Source organism: Mytilus edulis, unplaced genomic scaffold, assembly GCF_963676685.1.
Source record: "Mytilus edulis unplaced genomic scaffold, xbMytEdul2.2 SCAFFOLD_572, whole genome shotgun sequence".
NCBI lineage: Eukaryota > Metazoa > Mollusca > Bivalvia > Mytilida > Mytilidae > Mytilus > Mytilus edulis.
Window position 1 is genome coordinate 16,526 of NW_027268450.1, and position 18,488 is coordinate 35,013.

The 18,488-nt window shown below is 34.0% G+C and overlaps 15 non-coding genes across 15 annotated transcripts; all 15 read right to left on the reverse strand.

Annotated features, from left to right (window-relative positions):
- Positions 1–1,076: 1,076 nt before the first annotated feature.
- On the reverse strand, positions 1,077–1,149 carry Trnar-ucu (transfer RNA arginine (anticodon UCU)). The gene has a single exon. It is a non-coding gene; the product is annotated as a tRNA-Arg (tRNA).
- A 1,133-nt stretch (positions 1,150–2,282) lies between these two features.
- On the reverse strand, positions 2,283–2,355 carry Trnar-ucu (transfer RNA arginine (anticodon UCU)). Its single transcript has one exon. It is a non-coding gene; the product is annotated as a tRNA-Arg (tRNA).
- A 1,133-nt stretch (positions 2,356–3,488) lies between these two features.
- On the reverse strand, positions 3,489–3,561 carry Trnar-ucu (transfer RNA arginine (anticodon UCU)). The gene has a single exon. It is a non-coding gene; the product is annotated as a tRNA-Arg (tRNA).
- Positions 3,562–4,694: 1,133 nt separating this feature from the next.
- Trnar-ucu (transfer RNA arginine (anticodon UCU)) lies at positions 4,695–4,767 on the reverse strand. The gene has a single exon. It is a non-coding gene; the product is annotated as a tRNA-Arg (tRNA).
- Positions 4,768–5,900: 1,133 nt separating this feature from the next.
- Trnar-ucu (transfer RNA arginine (anticodon UCU)) lies at positions 5,901–5,973 on the reverse strand. Its single transcript has one exon. It is a non-coding gene; the product is annotated as a tRNA-Arg (tRNA).
- Positions 5,974–7,106: 1,133 nt separating this feature from the next.
- Trnar-ucu (transfer RNA arginine (anticodon UCU)) lies at positions 7,107–7,179 on the reverse strand. The gene has a single exon. It is a non-coding gene; the product is annotated as a tRNA-Arg (tRNA).
- Positions 7,180–8,313: 1,134 nt separating this feature from the next.
- On the reverse strand, positions 8,314–8,386 carry Trnar-ucu (transfer RNA arginine (anticodon UCU)). Its single transcript has one exon. It is a non-coding gene; the product is annotated as a tRNA-Arg (tRNA).
- A 1,133-nt stretch (positions 8,387–9,519) lies between these two features.
- Trnar-ucu (transfer RNA arginine (anticodon UCU)) lies at positions 9,520–9,592 on the reverse strand. Its single transcript has one exon. It is a non-coding gene; the product is annotated as a tRNA-Arg (tRNA).
- A 1,133-nt stretch (positions 9,593–10,725) lies between these two features.
- Positions 10,726–10,798, reverse strand: Trnar-ucu (transfer RNA arginine (anticodon UCU)). The gene has a single exon. It is a non-coding gene; the product is annotated as a tRNA-Arg (tRNA).
- A 1,136-nt stretch (positions 10,799–11,934) lies between these two features.
- Trnar-ucu (transfer RNA arginine (anticodon UCU)) lies at positions 11,935–12,007 on the reverse strand. Its single transcript has one exon. It is a non-coding gene; the product is annotated as a tRNA-Arg (tRNA).
- Positions 12,008–13,141: 1,134 nt separating this feature from the next.
- Positions 13,142–13,214, reverse strand: Trnar-ucu (transfer RNA arginine (anticodon UCU)). Its single transcript has one exon. It is a non-coding gene; the product is annotated as a tRNA-Arg (tRNA).
- Positions 13,215–14,350: 1,136 nt separating this feature from the next.
- Trnar-ucu (transfer RNA arginine (anticodon UCU)) lies at positions 14,351–14,423 on the reverse strand. Its single transcript has one exon. It is a non-coding gene; the product is annotated as a tRNA-Arg (tRNA).
- A 1,134-nt stretch (positions 14,424–15,557) lies between these two features.
- On the reverse strand, positions 15,558–15,630 carry Trnar-ucu (transfer RNA arginine (anticodon UCU)). The gene has a single exon. It is a non-coding gene; the product is annotated as a tRNA-Arg (tRNA).
- Positions 15,631–16,763: 1,133 nt separating this feature from the next.
- Trnar-ucu (transfer RNA arginine (anticodon UCU)) lies at positions 16,764–16,836 on the reverse strand. The gene has a single exon. It is a non-coding gene; the product is annotated as a tRNA-Arg (tRNA).
- Positions 16,837–17,970: 1,134 nt separating this feature from the next.
- Trnar-ucu (transfer RNA arginine (anticodon UCU)) lies at positions 17,971–18,043 on the reverse strand. The gene has a single exon. It is a non-coding gene; the product is annotated as a tRNA-Arg (tRNA).
- Between the last annotated feature and the right edge of the window lie 445 nt (positions 18,044–18,488).

Genomic DNA, 18,488 nt, shown 5'->3' on the forward strand with positions numbered 1-18,488 from the left:
AAATTGATTTTAGTTAGTCAAATGTTTATATAACGAATGGTGACTTTTTTGTTTGTTGTTGTTGACGGGACTTAGAATATAGGAGTGAAAATATTGTTAACTGTTCGCTATCTGGAATACATTCTCCACTTTGTATTTGATATATATGACATTTAAATAGATGTTACCATCTATAGTTAAATTGTTGCTTCACGGTATCCAAAAAAGGTACTGATATTGTATACTGAATTGTCTAGTTTTACGATCCAACCATATCCGCTGATCTTTTTATCACATCATTGAAAATATCTAGCATGCATGTCTAGACGACAAATTTTACAAACAAACAAATAACTTCAGCATAGTTTTTCAGGCGTATTTGAAAAAAAGCTCTCGAGTGGAAACACATTCACTTCTTTTGTGGTCGAAAATTTGTGAATTTGATCAATTTTGAAGAAGGACAATGTAGTTAGTAGCATACAGTGATGACAGAAAGAACAAAAGAATATATATTTAGCATCCTCGGTGGGATTCGAAGCGCCGACCTCTGGCTCAAAAGTCCAGCGCGCTATCCCTTGCACTACGCGGACATCCCTATCATGTTGTCAACTATATCATTTATTCTAAAACAACCCTTAAATTTGATTAAAGCTATAGTGAAATGTTTATATAATAAATGATAAATAGTGATGATTTTTGTGTGTGTGTTATTAACCGTTCGTTCTCTAGAATACATTCACCACTTTGTATTTGATATACGACATGTAACAAGTTATCGCTTGGTATCTAAAAGGTACCCAAGTGAGATTGTACATGTATGTTGTATAATGCTGTACTTTGACAATCCAACCATATTCGCTGATTTTTTTTTTGTCGTTTCATTGAAAATATCTAGACGACAAAATTTACAATCTAAACAAAGAAGCAGCATTAGTTTTTCAGGCGTTTTTGAAGAAAAAAAATCTCGAGTGGAAAAATATTCACATCTCTTATGTTTGCAAAATTCACATTGATCAATTTTAAAGAAGGAGAATGTATATAGCTAAGTGGATGTATGTATACAGTGATGACGGAACGAACAAAAATATTTTGTTTTGCATCCTCGGTGGGATTCGAACCCACGACCTCCGGATTAGAAGTCCGGCGCGCTATCCCCTGCGCTACGAGGACATACCTATCATGTTGCTAACTATATCATTTATTCGTAAACGCATTTTGCAACCCTTAAAATTGATTTTAGTTAGTCAAATGTTTATATAACGAATGGTGACTTTTTTGTTTGTTGTTGTTGACGGGACTTAGAATATAGGAGTGAAAATATTGTTAACTGTTCGCTATCTGGAATACATTCTCCACTTTGTATTTGATATATATGACATTTAAATAGATGTTACCATCTATAGTTAAATTGTTGCTTCACGGTATCCAAAAAAGGTACTGATATTGTATACTGAATTGTCTAGTTTTACGATCCAACCATATCCGCTGATCTTTTTATCACATCATTGAAAATATCTAGCATGCATGTCTAGACGACAAATTTTACAAACAAACAAATAACTTCAGCATAGTTTTTCAGGCGTATTTGAAAAAAAGCTCTCGAGTGGAAACACATTCACTTCTTTTGTGGTCGAAAATTTGTGAATTTGATCAATTTTGAAGAAGGACAATGTAGTTAGTAGCATACAGTGATGACAGAAAGAACAAAAGAATATATATTTAGCATCCTCGGTGGGATTCGAAGCGCCGACCTCTGGCTCAAAAGTCCAGCGCGCTATCCCTTGCACTACGCGGACATCCCTATCATGTTGTCAACTATATCATTTATTCTAAAACAACCCTTAAATTTGATTAAAGCTATAGTGAAATGTTTATATAATAAATGATAAATAGTGATGATTTTTGTGTGTGTGTTATTAACCGTTCGTTCTCTAGAATACATTCACCACTTTGTATTTGATATACGACATGTAACAAGTTATCGCTTGGTATCTAAAAGGTACCCAAGTGAGATTGTACATGTATGTTGTATAATGCTGTACTTTGACAATCCAACCATATTCGCTGATTTTTTTTTTGTCGTTTCATTGAAAATATCTAGACGACAAAATTTACAATCTAAACAAAGAAGCAGCATTAGTTTTTCAGGCGTTTTTGAAGAAAAAAAATCTCGAGTGGAAAAATATTCACATCTCTTATGTTTGCAAAATTCACATTGATCAATTTTAAAGAAGGAGAATGTATATAGCTAAGTGGATGTATGTATACAGTGATGACGGAACGAACAAAAATATTTTGTTTTGCATCCTCGGTGGGATTCGAACCCACGACCTCCGGATTAGAAGTCCGGCGCGCTATCCCCTGCGCTACGAGGACATACCTATCATGTTGCTAACTATATCATTTATTCGTAAACGCATTTTGCAACCCTTAAAATTGATTTTAGTTAGTCAAATGTTTATATAACGAATGGTGACTTTTTTGTTTGTTGTTGTTGACGGGACTTAGAATATAGGAGTGAAAATATTGTTAACTGTTCGCTATCTGGAATACATTCTCCACTTTGTATTTGATATATATGACATTTAAATAGATGTTACCATCTATAGTTAAATTGTTGCTTCACGGTATCCAAAAAAGGTACTGATATTGTATACTGAATTGTCTAGTTTTACGATCCAACCATATCCGCTGATCTTTTTATCACATCATTGAAAATATCTAGCATGCATGTCTAGACGACAAATTTTACAAACAAACAAATAACTTCAGCATAGTTTTTCAGGCGTATTTGAAAAAAAGCTCTCGAGTGGAAACACATTCACTTCTTTTGTGGTCGAAAATTTGTGAATTTGATCAATTTTGAAGAAGGACAATGTAGTTAGTAGCATACAGTGATGACAGAAAGAACAAAAGAATATATATTTAGCATCCTCGGTGGGATTCGAAGCGCCGACCTCTGGCTCAAAAGTCCAGCGCGCTATCCCTTGCACTACGCGGACATCCCTATCATGTTGTCAACTATATCATTTATTCTAAAACAACCCTTAAATTTGATTAAAGCTATAGTGAAATGTTTATATAATAAATGATAAATAGTGATGATTTTTGTGTGTGTGTTATTAACCGTTCGTTCTCTAGAATACATTCACCACTTTGTATTTGATATACGACATGTAACAAGTTATCGCTTGGTATCTAAAAGGTACCCAAGTGAGATTGTACATGTATGTTGTATAATGCTGTACTTTGACAATCCAACCATATTCGCTGATTTTTTTTTTGTCGTGTCATTGAAAATATCTAGACGACAAAATTTACAATCTAAACAAAGAAGCAGCATTAGTTTTTCAGGCGTTTTTGAAGAAAAAAAATCTCGAGTGGAAAAATATTCACATCTCTTATGTTTGCAAAATTCACATTGATCAATTTTAAAGAAGGAGAATGTATATAGCTAAGTGGATGTATGTATACAGTGATGACGGAACGAACAAAAATATTTTGTTTTGCATCCTCGGTGGGATTCGAACCCACGACCTCCGGATTAGAAGTCCGGCGCGCTATCCCCTGCGCTACGAGGACATACCTATCATGTTGCTAACTATATCATTTATTCGTAAACGCATTTTGCAACCCTTAAAATTGATTTTAGTTAGTCAAATGTTTATATAACGAATGGTGACTTTTTTGTTTGTTGTTGTTGACGGGACTTAGAATATAGGAGTGAAAATATTGTTAACTGTTCGCTATCTGGAATACATTCTCCACTTTGTATTTGATATATATGACATTTAAATAGATGTTACCATCTATAGTTAAATTGTTGCTTCACGGTATCCAAAAAAGGTACTGATATTGTATACTGAATTGTCTAGTTTTACGATCCAACCATATCCGCTGATCTTTTTATCACATCATTGAAAATATCTAGCATGCATGTCTAGACGACAAATTTTACAAACAAACAAATAACTTCAGCATAGTTTTTCAGGCGTATTTGAAAAAAAGCTCTCGAGTGGAAACACATTCACTTCTTTTGTGGTCGAAAATTTGTGAATTTGATCAATTTTGAAGAAGGACAATGTAGTTAGTAGCATACAGTGATGACAGAAAGAACAAAAGAATATATATTTAGCATCCTCGGTGGGATTCGAAGCGCCGACCTCTGGCTCAAAAGTCCAGCGCGCTATCCCTTGCACTACGCGGACATCCCTATCATGTTGTCAACTATATCATTTATTCTAAAACAACCCTTAAATTTGATTAAAGCTATAGTGAAATGTTTATATAATAAATGATAAATAGTGATGATTTTTGTGTGTGTGTTATTAACCGTTCGTTCTCTAGAATACATTCACCACTTTGTATTTGATATACGACATGTAACAAGTTATCGCTTGGTATCTAAAAGGTACCCAAGTGAGATTGTACATGTATGTTGTATAATGCTGTACTTTGACAATCCAACCATATTCGCTGATTTTTTTTTTGTCGTGTCATTGAAAATATCTAGACGACAAAATTTACAATCTAAACAAAGAAGCAGCATTAGTTTTTCAGGCGTTTTTGAAGAAAAAAAATCTCGAGTGGAAAAATATTCACATCTCTTATGTTTGCAAAATTCACATTGATCAATTTTAAAGAAGGAGAATGTATATAGCTAAGTGGATGTATGTATACAGTGATGACGGAACGAACAAAAATATTTTGTTTTGCATCCTCGGTGGGATTCGAACCCACGACCTCCGGATTAGAAGTCCGGCGCGCTATCCCCTGCGCTACGAGGACATACCTATCATGTTGCTAACTATATCATTTATTCGTAAACGCATTTTGCAACCCTTAAAATTGATTTTAGTTAGTCAAATGTTTATATAACGAATGGTGACTTTTTTGTTTGTTGTTGTTGACGGGACTTAGAATATAGGAGTGAAAATATTGTTAACTGTTCGCTATCTGGAATACATTCTCCACTTTGTATTTGATATATATGACATTTAAATAGATGTTACCATCTATAGTTAAATTGTTGCTTCACGGTATCCAAAAAAGGTACTGATATTGTATACTGAATTGTCTAGTTTTACGATCCAACCATATCCGCTGATCTTTTTATCACATCATTGAAAATATCTAGCATGCATGTCTAGACGACAAATTTTACAAACAAACAAATAACTTCAGCATAGTTTTTCAGGCGTATTTGAAAAAAAGCTCTCGAGTGGAAACACATTCACTTCTTTTGTGGTCGAAAATTTGTGAATTTGATCAATTTTGAAGAAGGACAATGTAGTTAGTAGCATACAGTGATGACAGAAAGAACAAAAGAATATATATTTAGCATCCTCGGTGGGATTCGAAGCGCCGACCTCTGGCTCAAAAGTCCAGCGCGCTATCCCTTGCACTACGCGGACATCCCTATCATGTTGTCAACTATATCATTTATTCTAAAACAACCCTTAAATTTGATTAAAGCTATAGTGAAATGTTTATATAATAAATGATAAATAGTGATGATTTTTGTGTGTGTGTTATTAACCGTTCGTTCTCTAGAATACATTCACCACTTTGTATTTGATATACGACATGTAACAAGTTATCGCTTGGTATCTAAAAGGTACCCAAGTGAGATTGTACATGTATGTTGTATAATGCTGTACTTTGACAATCCAACCATATTCGCTGATTTTTTTTTTGTCGTTTCATTGAAAATATCTAGACGACAAAATTTACAATCTAAACAAAGAAGCAGCATTAGTTTTTCAGGCGTTTTTGAAGAAAAAAAATCTCGAGTGGAAAAATATTCACATCTCTTATGTTTGCAAAATTCACATTGATCAATTTTAAAGAAGGAGAATGTATATAGCTAAGTGGATGTATGTATACAGTGATGACGGAACGAACAAAAATATTTTGTTTTGCATCCTCGGTGGGATTCGAACCCACGACCTCCGGATTAGAAGTCCGGCGCGCTATCCCCTGCGCTACGAGGACATACCTATCATGTTGCTAACTATATCATTTATTCGTAAACGCATTTTGCAACCCTTAAAATTGATTTTAGTTAGTCAAATGTTTATATAACGAATGGTGACTTTTTTGTTTGTTGTTGTTGACGGGACTTAGAATATAGGAGTGAAAATATTGTTAACTGTTCGCTATCTGGAATACATTCTCCACTTTGTATTTGATATATATGACATTTAAATAGATGTTACCATCTATAGTTAAATTGTTGCTTCACGGTATCCAAAAAAGGTACTGATATTGTATACTGAATTGTCTAGTTTTACGATCCAACCATATCCGCTGATCTTTTTATCACATCATTGAAAATATCTAGCATGCATGTCTAGACGACAAATTTTACAAACAAACAAATAACTTCAGCATAGTTTTTCAGGCGTATTTGAAAAAAAGCTCTCGAGTGGAAACACATTCACTTCTTTTGTGGTCGAAAATTTGTGAATTTGATCAATTTTGAAGAAGGACAATGTAGTTAGTAGCATACAGTGATGACAGAAAGAACAAAAGAATATATATTTAGCATCCTCGGTGGGATTCGAAGCGCCGACCTCTGGCTCAAAAGTCCAGCGCGCTATCCCTTGCACTACGCGGACATCCCTATCATGTTGTCAACTATATCATTTATTCTAAAACAACCCTTAAATTTGATTAAAGCTATAGTGAAATGTTTATATAATAAATGATAAATAGTGATGATTTTTGTGTGTGTGTTATTAACCGTTCGTTCTCTAGAATACATTCACCACTTTGTATTTGATATACGACATGTAACAAGTTATCGCTTGGTATCTAAAAGGTACCCAAGTGAGATTGTACATGTATGTTGTATAATGCTGTACTTTGACAATCCAACCATATTCGCTGATTTTTTTTTTGTCGTTTCATTGAAAATATCTAGACGACAAAATTTACAATCTAAACAAAGAAGCAGCATTAGTTTTTCAGGCGTTTTTGAAGAAAAAAAATCTCGAGTGGAAAAATATTCACATCTCTTATGTTTGCAAAATTCACATTGATCAATTTTAAAGAAGGAGAATGTATATAGCTAAGTGGATGTATGTATACAGTGATGACGGAACGAACAAAAATATTTTGTTTTGCATCCTCGGTGGGATTCGAACCCACGACCTCCGGATTAGAAGTCCGGCGCGCTATCCCCTGCGCTACGAGGACATACCTATCATGTTGCTAACTATATCATTTATTCGTAAACGCATTTTGCAACCCTTAAAATTGATTTTAGTTAGTCAAATGTTTATATAACGAATGGTGACTTTTTTGTTTGTTGTTGTTGACGGGACTTAGAATATAGGAGTGAAAATATTGTTAACTGTTCGCTATCTGGAATACATTCTCCACTTTGTATTTGATATATATGACATTTAAATAGATGTTACCATCTATAGTTAAATTGTTGCTTCACGGTATCCAAAAAAGGTACTGATATTGTATACTGAATTGTCTAGTTTTACGATCCAACCATATCCGCTGATCTTTTTATCACATCATTGAAAATATCTAGCATGCATGTCTAGACGACAAATTTTACAAACAAACAAATAACTTCAGCATAGTTTTTCAGGCGTATTTGAAAAAAAGCTCTCGAGTGGAAACACATTCACTTCTTTTGTGGTCGAAAATTTGTGAATTTGATCAATTTTGAAGAAGGACAATGTAGTTAGTAGCATACAGTGATGACAGAAAGAACAAAAGAATATATATTTAGCATCCTCGGTGGGATTCGAAGCGCCGACCTCTGGCTCAAAAGTCCAGCGCGCTATCCCTTGCACTACGCGGACATCCCTATCATGTTGTCAACTATATCATTTATTCTAAAACAACCCTTAAATTTGATTAAAGCTATAGTGAAATGTTTATATAATAAATGATAAATAGTGATGATTTTTGTGTGTGTGTTATTAACCGTTCGTTCTCTAGAATACATTCACCACTTTGTATTTGATATACGACATGTAACAAGTTATCGCTTGGTATCTAAAAGGTACCCAAGTGAGATTGTACATGTATGTTGTATAATGCTGTACTTTGACAATCCAACCATATTCGCTGATTTTTTTTTTTGTCGTTTCATTGAAAATATCTAGACGACAAAATTTACAATCTAAACAAAGAAGCAGCATTAGTTTTTCAGGCGTTTTTGAAGAAAAAAAATCTCGAGTGGAAAAATATTCACATCTCTTATGTTTGCAAAATTCACATTGATCAATTTTAAAGAAGGAGAATGTATATAGCTAAGTGGATGTATGTATACAGTGATGACGGAACGAACAAAAATATTTTGTTTTGCATCCTCGGTGGGATTCGAACCCACGACCTCCGGATTAGAAGTCCGGCGCGCTATCCCCTGCGCTACGAGGACATACCTATCATGTTGCTAACTATATCATTTATTCGTAAACGCATTTTGCAACCCTTAAAATTGATTTTAGTTAGTCAAATGTTTATATAACGAATGGTGACTTTTTTGTTTGTTGTTGTTGACGGGACTTAGAATATAGGAGTGAAAATATTGTTAACTGTTCGCTATCTGGAATACATTCTCCACTTTGTATTTGATATATATGACATTTAAATAGATGTTACCATCTATAGTTAAATTGTTGCTTCACGGTATCCAAAAAAGGTACTGATATTGTATACTGAATTGTCTAGTTTTACGATCCAACCATATCCGCTGATCTTTTTATCACATCATTGAAAATATCTAGCATGCATGTCTAGACGACAAATTTTACAAACAAACAAATAACTTCAGCATAGTTTTTCAGGCGTATTTGAAAAAAAGCTCTCGAGTGGAAACACATTCACTTCTTTTGTGGTCGAAAATTTGTGAATTTGATCAATTTTGAAGAAGGACAATGTAGTTAGTAGCATACAGTGATGACAGAAAGAACAAAAGAATATATATTTAGCATCCTCGGTGGGATTCGAAGCGCCGACCTCTGGCTCAAAAGTCCAGCGCGCTATCCCTTGCACTACGCGGACATCCCTATCATGTTGTCAACTATATCATTTATTCTAAAACAACCCTTAAATTTGATTAAAGCTATAGTGAAATGTTTATATAATAAATGATAAATAGTGATGATTTTTGTGTGTGTGTTATTAACCGTTCGTTCTCTAGAATACATTCACCACTTTGTATTTGATATACGACATGTAACAAGTTATCGCTTGGTATCTAAAAGGTACCCAAGTGAGATTGTACATGTATGTTGTATAATGCTGTACTTTGACAATCCAACCATATTCGCTGATTTTTTTTTTGTCGTTTCATTGAAAATATCTAGACGACAAAATTTACAATCTAAACAAAGAAGCAGCATTAGTTTTTCAGGCGTTTTTGAAGAAAAAAAATCTCGAGTGGAAAAATATTCACATCTCTTATGTTTGCAAAATTCACATTGATCAATTTTAAAGAAGGAGAATGTATATAGCTAAGTGGATGTATGTATACAGTGATGACGGAACGAACAAAAATATTTTGTTTTGCATCCTCGGTGGGATTCGAACCCACGACCTCCGGATTAGAAGTCCGGCGCGCTATCCCCTGCGCTACGAGGACATACCTATCATGTTGCTAACTATATCATTTATTCGTAAACGCATTTTGCAACCCTTAAAATTGATTTTAGTTAGTCAAATGTTTATATAACGAATGGTGACTTTTTTGTTTGTTGTTGTTGACGGGACTTAGAATATAGGAGTGAAAATATTGTTAACTGTTCGCTATCTGGAATACATTCTCCACTTTGTATTTGATATATATGACATTTAAATAGATGTTACCATCTATAGTTAAATTGTTGCTTCACGGTATCCAAAAAAGGTACTGATATTGTATACTGAATTGTCTAGTTTTACGATCCAACCATATCCGCTGATCTTTTTATCACATCATTGAAAATATCTAGCATGCATGTCTAGACGACAAATTTTACAAACAAACAAATAACTTCAGCATAGTTTTTCAGGCGTATTTGAAAAAAAGCTCTCGAGTGGAAACACATTCACTTCTTTTGTGGTCGAAAATTTGTGAATTTGATCAATTTTGAAGAAGGACAATGTAGTTAGTAGCATACAGTGATGACAGAAAGAACAAAAGAATATATATTTAGCATCCTCGGTGGGATTCGAAGCGCCGACCTCTGGCTCAAAAGTCCAGCGCGCTATCCCTTGCACTACGCGGACATCCCTATCATGTTGTCAACTATATCATTTATTCTAAAACAACCCTTAAATTTGATTAAAGCTATAGTGAAATGTTTATATAATAAATGATAAATAGTGATGATTTTTGTGTGTGTGTTATTAACCGTTCGTTCTCTAGAATACATTCACCACTTTGTATTTGATATACGACATGTAACAAGTTATCGCTTGGTATCTAAAAGGTACCCAAGTGAGATTGTACATGTATGTTGTATAATGCTGTACTTTGACAATCCAACCATATTCGCTGATTTTTTTTTTGTCGTTTCATTGAAAATATCTAGACGACAAAATTTACAATCTAAACAAAGAAGCAGCATTAGTTTTTCAGGCGTTTTTGAAGAAAAAAAATCTCGAGTGGAAAAATATTCACATCTCTTATGTTTGCAAAATTCACATTGATCAATTTTAAAGAAGGAGAATGTATATAGCTAAGTGGATGTATGTATACAGTGATGACGGAACGAACAAAAATATTTTGTTTTGCATCCTCGGTGGGATTCGAACCCACGACCTCCGGATTAGAAGTCCGGCGCGCTATCCCCTGCGCTACGAGGACATACCTATCATGTTGCTAACTATATCATTTATTCGTAAACGCATTTTGCAACCCTTAAAATTGATTTTAGTTAGTCAAATGTTTATATAACGAATGGTGACTTTTTTTGTTTGTTGTTGTTGACGGGACTTAGAATATAGGAGTGAAAATATTGTTAACTGTTCGCTATCTGGAATACATTCTCCACTTTGTATTTGATATATATGACATTTAAATAGATGTTACCATCTATAGTTAAATTGTTGCTTCACGGTATCCAAAAAAGGTACTGATATTGTATACTGAATTGTCTAGTTTTACGATCCAACCATATCCGCTGATCTTTTTATCACATCATTGAAAATATCTAGCATGCATGTCTAGACGACAAATTTTACAAACAAACAAATAACTTCAGCATAGTTTTTCAGGCGTATTTGAAAAAAAAGCTCTCGAGTGGAAACACATTCACTTCTTTTGTGGTCGAAAATTTGTGAATTTGATCAATTTTGAAGAAGGACAATGTAGTTAGTAGCATACAGTGATGACAGAAAGAACAAAAGAATATATATTTAGCATCCTCGGTGGGATTCGAAGCGCCGACCTCTGGCTCAAAAGTCCAGCGCGCTATCCCTTGCACTACGCGGACATCCCTATCATGTTGTCAACTATATCATTTATTCTAAAACAACCCTTAAATTTGATTAAAGCTATAGTGAAATGTTTATATAATAAATGATAAATAGTGATGATTTTTGTGTGTGTGTTATTAACCGTTCGTTCTCTAGAATACATTCACCACTTTGTATTTGATATACGACATGTAACAAGTTATCGCTTGGTATCTAAAAGGTACCCAAGTGAGATTGTACATGTATGTTGTATAATGCTGTACTTTGACAATCCAACCATATTCGCTGATTTTTTTTTTGTCGTTTCATTGAAAATATCTAGACGACAAAATTTACAATCTAAACAAAGAAGCAGCATTAGTTTTTTCAGGCGTTTTTGAAGAAAAAAAATCTCGAGTGGAAAAATATTCACATCTCTTATGTTTGCAAAATTCACATTGATCAATTTTAAAGAAGGAGAATGTATATAGCTAAGTAAATGTATGTATACAGTGATGACGGAACGAACAAAAATATTTTGTTTTGCATCCTCGGTGGGATTCGAACCCACGACCTCCGGATTAGAAGTCCGGCGCGCTATCCCCTGCGCTACGAGGACATACCTATCATGTTGCTAACTATATCATTTATTCGTAAACGCATTTTGCAACCCTTAAAATTGATTTTAGTTAGTCAAATGTTTATATAACGAATGGTGACTTTTTTGTTTGTTGTTGTTGACGGGACTTAGAATATAGGAGTGAAAATATTGTTAACTGTTCGCTATCTGGAATACATTCTCCACTTTGTATTTGATATATATGACATTTAAATAGATGTTACCATCTATAGTTAAATTGTTGCTTCACGGTATCCAAAAAAGGTACTGATATTGTATACTGAATTGTCTAGTTTTACGATCCAACCATATCCGCTGATCTTTTTATCACATCATTGAAAATATCTAGCATGCATGTCTAGACGACAAATTTTACAAACAAACAAATAACTTCAGCATAGTTTTTCAGGCGTATTTGAAAAAAAGCTCTCGAGTGGAAACACATTCACTTCTTTTGTGGTCGAAAATTTGTGAATTTGATCAATTTTGAAGAAGGACAATGTAGTTAGTAGCATACAGTGATGACAGAAAGAACAAAAGAATATATATTTAGCATCCTCGGTGGGATTCGAAGCGCCGACCTCTGGCTCAAAAGTCCAGCGCGCTATCCCTTGCACTACGCGGACATCCCTATCATGTTGTCAACTATATCATTTATTCTAAAACAACCCTTAAATTTGATTAAAGCTATAGTGAAATGTTTATATAATAAATGATAAATAGTGATGATTTTTGTGTGTGTGTTATTAACCGTTCGTTCTCTAGAATACATTCACCACTTTGTATTTGATATACGACATGTAACAAGTTATCGCTTGGTATCTAAAAGGTACCCAAGTGAGATTGTACATGTATGTTGTATAATGCTGTACTTTGACAATCCAACCATATTCGCTGATTTTTTTTTTGTCGTTTCATTGAAAATATCTAGACGACAAAATTTACAATCTAAACAAAGAAGCAGCATTAGTTTTTTCAGGCGTTTTTGAAGAAAAAAAATCTCGAGTGGAAAAATATTCACATCTCTTATGTTTGCAAAATTCACATTGATCAATTTTAAAGAAGGAGAATGTATATAGCTAAGTGGATGTATGTATACAGTGATGACGGAACGAACAAAAATATTTTGTTTTGCATCCTCGGTGGGATTCGAACCCACGACCTCCGGATTAGAAGTCCGGCGCGCTATCCCCTGCGCTACGAGGACATACCTATCATGTTGCTAACTATATCATTTATTCGTAAACGCATTTTGCAACCCTTAAAATTGATTTTAGTTAGTCAAATGTTTATATAACGAATGGTGACTTTTTTGTTTGTTGTTGTTGACGGGACTTAGAATATAGGAGTGAAAATATTGTTAACTGTTCGCTATCTGGAATACATTCTCCACTTTGTATTTGATATATATGACATTTAAATAGATGTTACCATCTATAGTTAAATTGTTGCTTCACGGTATCCAAAAAAGGTACTGATATTGTATACTGAATTGTCTAGTTTTTACGATCCAACCATATCCGCTGATCTTTTTATCACATCATTGAAAATATCTAGCATGCATGTCTAGACGACAAATTTTACAAACAAACAAATAACTTCAGCATAGTTTTTCAGGCGTATTTGAAAAAAAGCTCTCGAGTGGAAACACATTCACTTCTTTTGTGGTCGAAAATTTGTGAATTTGATCAATTTTGAAGAAGGACAATGTAGTTAGTAGCATACAGTGATGACAGAAAGAACAAAAGAATATATATTTAGCATCCTCGGTGGGATTCGAAGCGCCGACCTCTGGCTCAAAAGTCCAGCGCGCTATCCCTTGCACTACGCGGACATCCCTATCATGTTGTCAACTATATCATTTATTCTAAAACAACCCTTAAATTTGATTAAAGCTATAGTGAAATGTTTATATAATAAATGATAAATAGTGATGATTTTTGTGTGTGTGTTATTAACCGTTCGTTCTCTAGAATACATTCACCACTTTGTATTTGATATACGACATGTAACAAGTTATCGCTTGGTATCTAAAAGGTACCCAAGTGAGATTGTACATGTATGTTGTATAATGCTGTACTTTGACAATCCAACCATATTCGCTGATTTTTTTTTTTGTCGTTTCATTGAAAAATATCTAGACGACAAAATTTACAATCTAAACAAAGAAGCAGCATTAGTTTTTCAGGCGTTTTTGAAGAAAAAAAATCTCGAGTGGAAAAATATTCACATCTCTTATGTTTGCAAAATTCACATTGATCAATTTTAAAGAAGGAGAATGTATATAGCTAAGTGGATGTATGTATACAGTGATGACGGAACGAACAAAAATATTTTGTTTTGCATCCTCGGTGGGATTCGAACCCACGACCTCCGGATTAGAAGTCCGGCGCGCTATCCCCTGCGCTACGAGGACATACCTATCATGTTGCTAACTATATCATTTATTCGTAAACGCATTTTGCAACCCTTAAAATTGATTTTAGTTAGTCAAATGTTTATATAACGAATGGTGACTTTTTTGTTTGTTGTTGTTGACGGGACTTAGAATATAGGAGTGAAAATATTGTTAACTGTTCGCTATCTGGAATACATTCTCCACTTTGTATTTGATATATATGACATTTAAATAGATGTTACCATCTATAGTTAAATTGTTGCTTCACGGTATCCAAAAAAGGTACTGATATTGTATACTGAATTGTCTAGTTTTACGATCCCAACCATATCCGCTGATCTTTTTATCACATCATTGAAAATATCTAGCATGCATGTCTAGACGACAAATTTTACAAACAAACAAATAACTTCAGCATAGTTTTTCAGGCGTATTTGAAAAAAAGCTCTCGAGTGGAAACACATTCACTTCTTTTGTGGTCGAAAATTTGTGAATTTGATCAATTTTGAAGAAGGACAATGTAGTTAGTAGCATACAGTGATGACAGAAAGAACAAAAGAATATATATTTAGCATCCTCGGTGGGATTCGAAGCGCCGACCTCTGGCTCAAAAGTCCAGCGCGCTATCCCTTGCACTACGCGGACATCCCTATCATGTTGTCAACTATATCATTTATTCTAAAACAACCCTTAAATTTGATTAAAGCTATAGTGAAATGTTTATATAATAAATGATAAATAGTGATGATTTTTGTGTGTGTGTTATTAACCGTTCGTTCTCTAGAATACATTCACCACTTTGTATTTGATATACGACATGTAACAAGTTATCGCTTGGTATCTAAAAGGTACCCAAGTGAGATTGTACATGTATGTTGTATAATGCTGTACTTTGACAATCCAACCATATTCGCTGATTTTTTTTTTGTCGTTTCATTGAAAATATCTAGACGACAAAATTTACAATCTAAACAAAGAAGCAGCATTAGTTTTTCAGGCGTTTTTGAAGAAAAAAAATCTCGAGTGGAAAAATATTCACATCTCTTATGTTTGCAAAATTCACATTGATCAATTTTAAAGAAGGAGAATGTATATAGCTAAGTGGATGTATGTATACAGTGATGACGGAACGAACAAAAATATTTTGTTTTGCATCCTCGGTGGGATTCGAACCCACGACCTCCGGATTAGAAGTCCGGCGCGCTATCCCCTGCGCTACGAGGACATACCTATCATGTTGCTAACTATATCATTTATTCGTAAACGCATTTTGCAACCCTTAAAATTGATTTTAGTTAGTCAAATGTTTATATAACGAATGGTGACTTTTTTGTTTGTTGTTGTTGACGGGACTTAGAATATAGGAGTGAAAATATTGTTAACTGTTCGCTATCTGGAATACATTCTCCACTTTGTATTTGATATATATGACATTTAAATAGATGTTACCATCTATAGTTAAATTGTTGCTTCACGGTATCCAAAAAAGGTACTGATATTGTATACTGAATTGTCTAGTTTTACGATCCAACCATATCCGCTGATCTTTTTATCACATCATTGAAAATATCTAGCATGCATGTCTAGACGACAAATTTTACAAACAAACAAATAACTTCAGCATAGTTTTTCAGGCGTATTTGAAAAAAAGCTCTCGAGTGGAAACACATTCACTTCTTTTTGTGGTCGAAAATTTGTGAATTTGATCAATTTTGAAGAAGGACAATGTAGTTAGTAGCATACAGTGATGACAGAAAGAACAAAAGAATATATATTTAGCATCCTCGGTGGGATTCGAAGCGCCGACCTCTGGCTCAAAAGTCCAGCGCGCTATCCCTTGCCTACGCGGACATCCCTATCATGTTGTCAACTATATCATTTATTCTAAAACAACCCTTAAATTTGATTAAAGCTATAGTGAAATGTTTATATAATAAATGATAAATAGTGATGATTTTTGTGTGTGTGTTATTAACCGTTCGTTCTCTAGAATACATTCACCACTTTGTATTTGATATACGACATGTAACAAGTTATCGCTTGGTATCTAAAAGGTACCCAAGTGAGATTGTACATGTATGTTGTATAATGCTGTACTTTGACAATCCAACCATATTCGCTGATTTTTTTTTTGTCGTTTCATTGAAAATATCTAGACGACAAAATTTACAATCTAAACAAAGAAGCAGCATTAGTTTTTCAGGCGTTTTTGAAGAAAAAAAATCTCGAGTGGAAAAATATTCACATCTCTTATGTTTGCAAAATTCACATTGATCAATTTTAAAGAAGGAGAATGTATATAGCTAAGTGGATGTATGTATACAGTGATGACGGAACGAACAAAAATATTTTGTTTTGCATCCTCGGTGGGATTCGAACCCACGACCTCCGGATTAGAAGTCCGGCGCGCTATCCCCTGCGCTACGAGGACATACCTATCATGTTGCTAACTATATCATTTATTCGTAAACGCATTTTGCAACCCTTAAAATTGATTTTAGTTAGTCAAATGTTTATATAACGAATGGTGACTTTTTTGTTTGTTGTTGTTGACGGGACTTAGAATATAGGAGTGAAAATATTGTTAACTGTTCGCTATCTGGAATACATTCTCCACTTTGTATTTGATATATATGACATTTAAATAGATGTTACCATCTATAGTTAAATTGTTGCTTCACGGTATCCAAAAAAGGTACTGATATTGTATACTGAATTGTCTAGTTTTACGATCCAACCATATCCGCTGATCTTTTTATCACATCATTGAAAATATCTAGCATGCATGTCTAGACGACAAATTTTACAAACAAACAAATAACTTCAGCATAGTTTTTCAGGCGTATTTGAAAAAAAGCTCTCGAGTGGAAACACATTCACTTCTTTTGTGGTCGAAAATTTGTGAATTTGATCAATTTTGAAGAAGGACAATGTAGTTAGTAGCATACAGTGATGACAGAAAGAACAAAAGAATATATATTTAGCATCCTCGGTGGGATTCGAAGCGCCGACCTCTGGCTCAAAAGTCCAGCGCGCTATCCCTTGCACTACGCGGACATCCCTATCATGTTGTCAACTATATCATTTATTCTAAAACAACCCTTAAATTTGATTAAAGCTATAGTGAAATGTTTATATAATAAATGATAAATAGTGATGATTTTTGTGTGTGTGTTATTAACCGTTCGTTCTCTAGAATACATTCACCACTTTGTATTTGATATACGACATGTAACAAGTTATCGCTTGGTATCTAAAAGGTACCCAAGTGAGATTGTACATGTATGTTGTATAATGCTGTACTTTGACAATCCAACCATATTCGCTGATTTTTTTTTTGTCGTTTCATTGAAAATATCTAGACGACAAAATTTTACAATCTAAACAAAGAAGCAGCATTAGTTTTTCAGGCGTTTTTGAAGAAAAAAAATCTCGAGTGGAAAAATATTCACATCTCTTATGTTTGCAAAATTCACATTGATCAATTTTAAAGAAGGAGAATGTATATAGCTAAGTGGATGTATGTATACAGTGATGACGGAACGAACAAAAATATTTTGTTTTGCATCCTCGGTGGGATTCGAACCCACGACCTCCGGATTAGAAGTCCGGCGCGCTATCCCCTGCGCTACGAGGACATACCTATCATGTTGCTAACTATATCATTTATTCGTAAACGCATTTTGCAACCCTTAAAATTGATTTTAGTTAGTCAAATGTTTATATAACGAATGGTGACTTTTTTGTTTGTTGTTGTTGACGGGACTTAGAATATAGGAGTGAAAATATTGTTAACTGTTCGCTATCTGGAATACATTCTCCACTTTGTATTTGATATATATGACATTTAAATAGATGTTACCATCTATAGTTAAATTGTTGCTTCACGGTATCCAAAAAAGGTACTGATATTGTATACTGAATTGTCTAGTTTTACGATCCAACCATATCCGCTGATCTTTTTATCACATCATTGAAAATATCTAGCATGCATGTCTAGACGACAAATTTTACAAACAAACAAATAACTTCAGCATAGTTTTTCAGGCGTATTTGAAAAAAAGCTCTCGAGTGGAAACACAT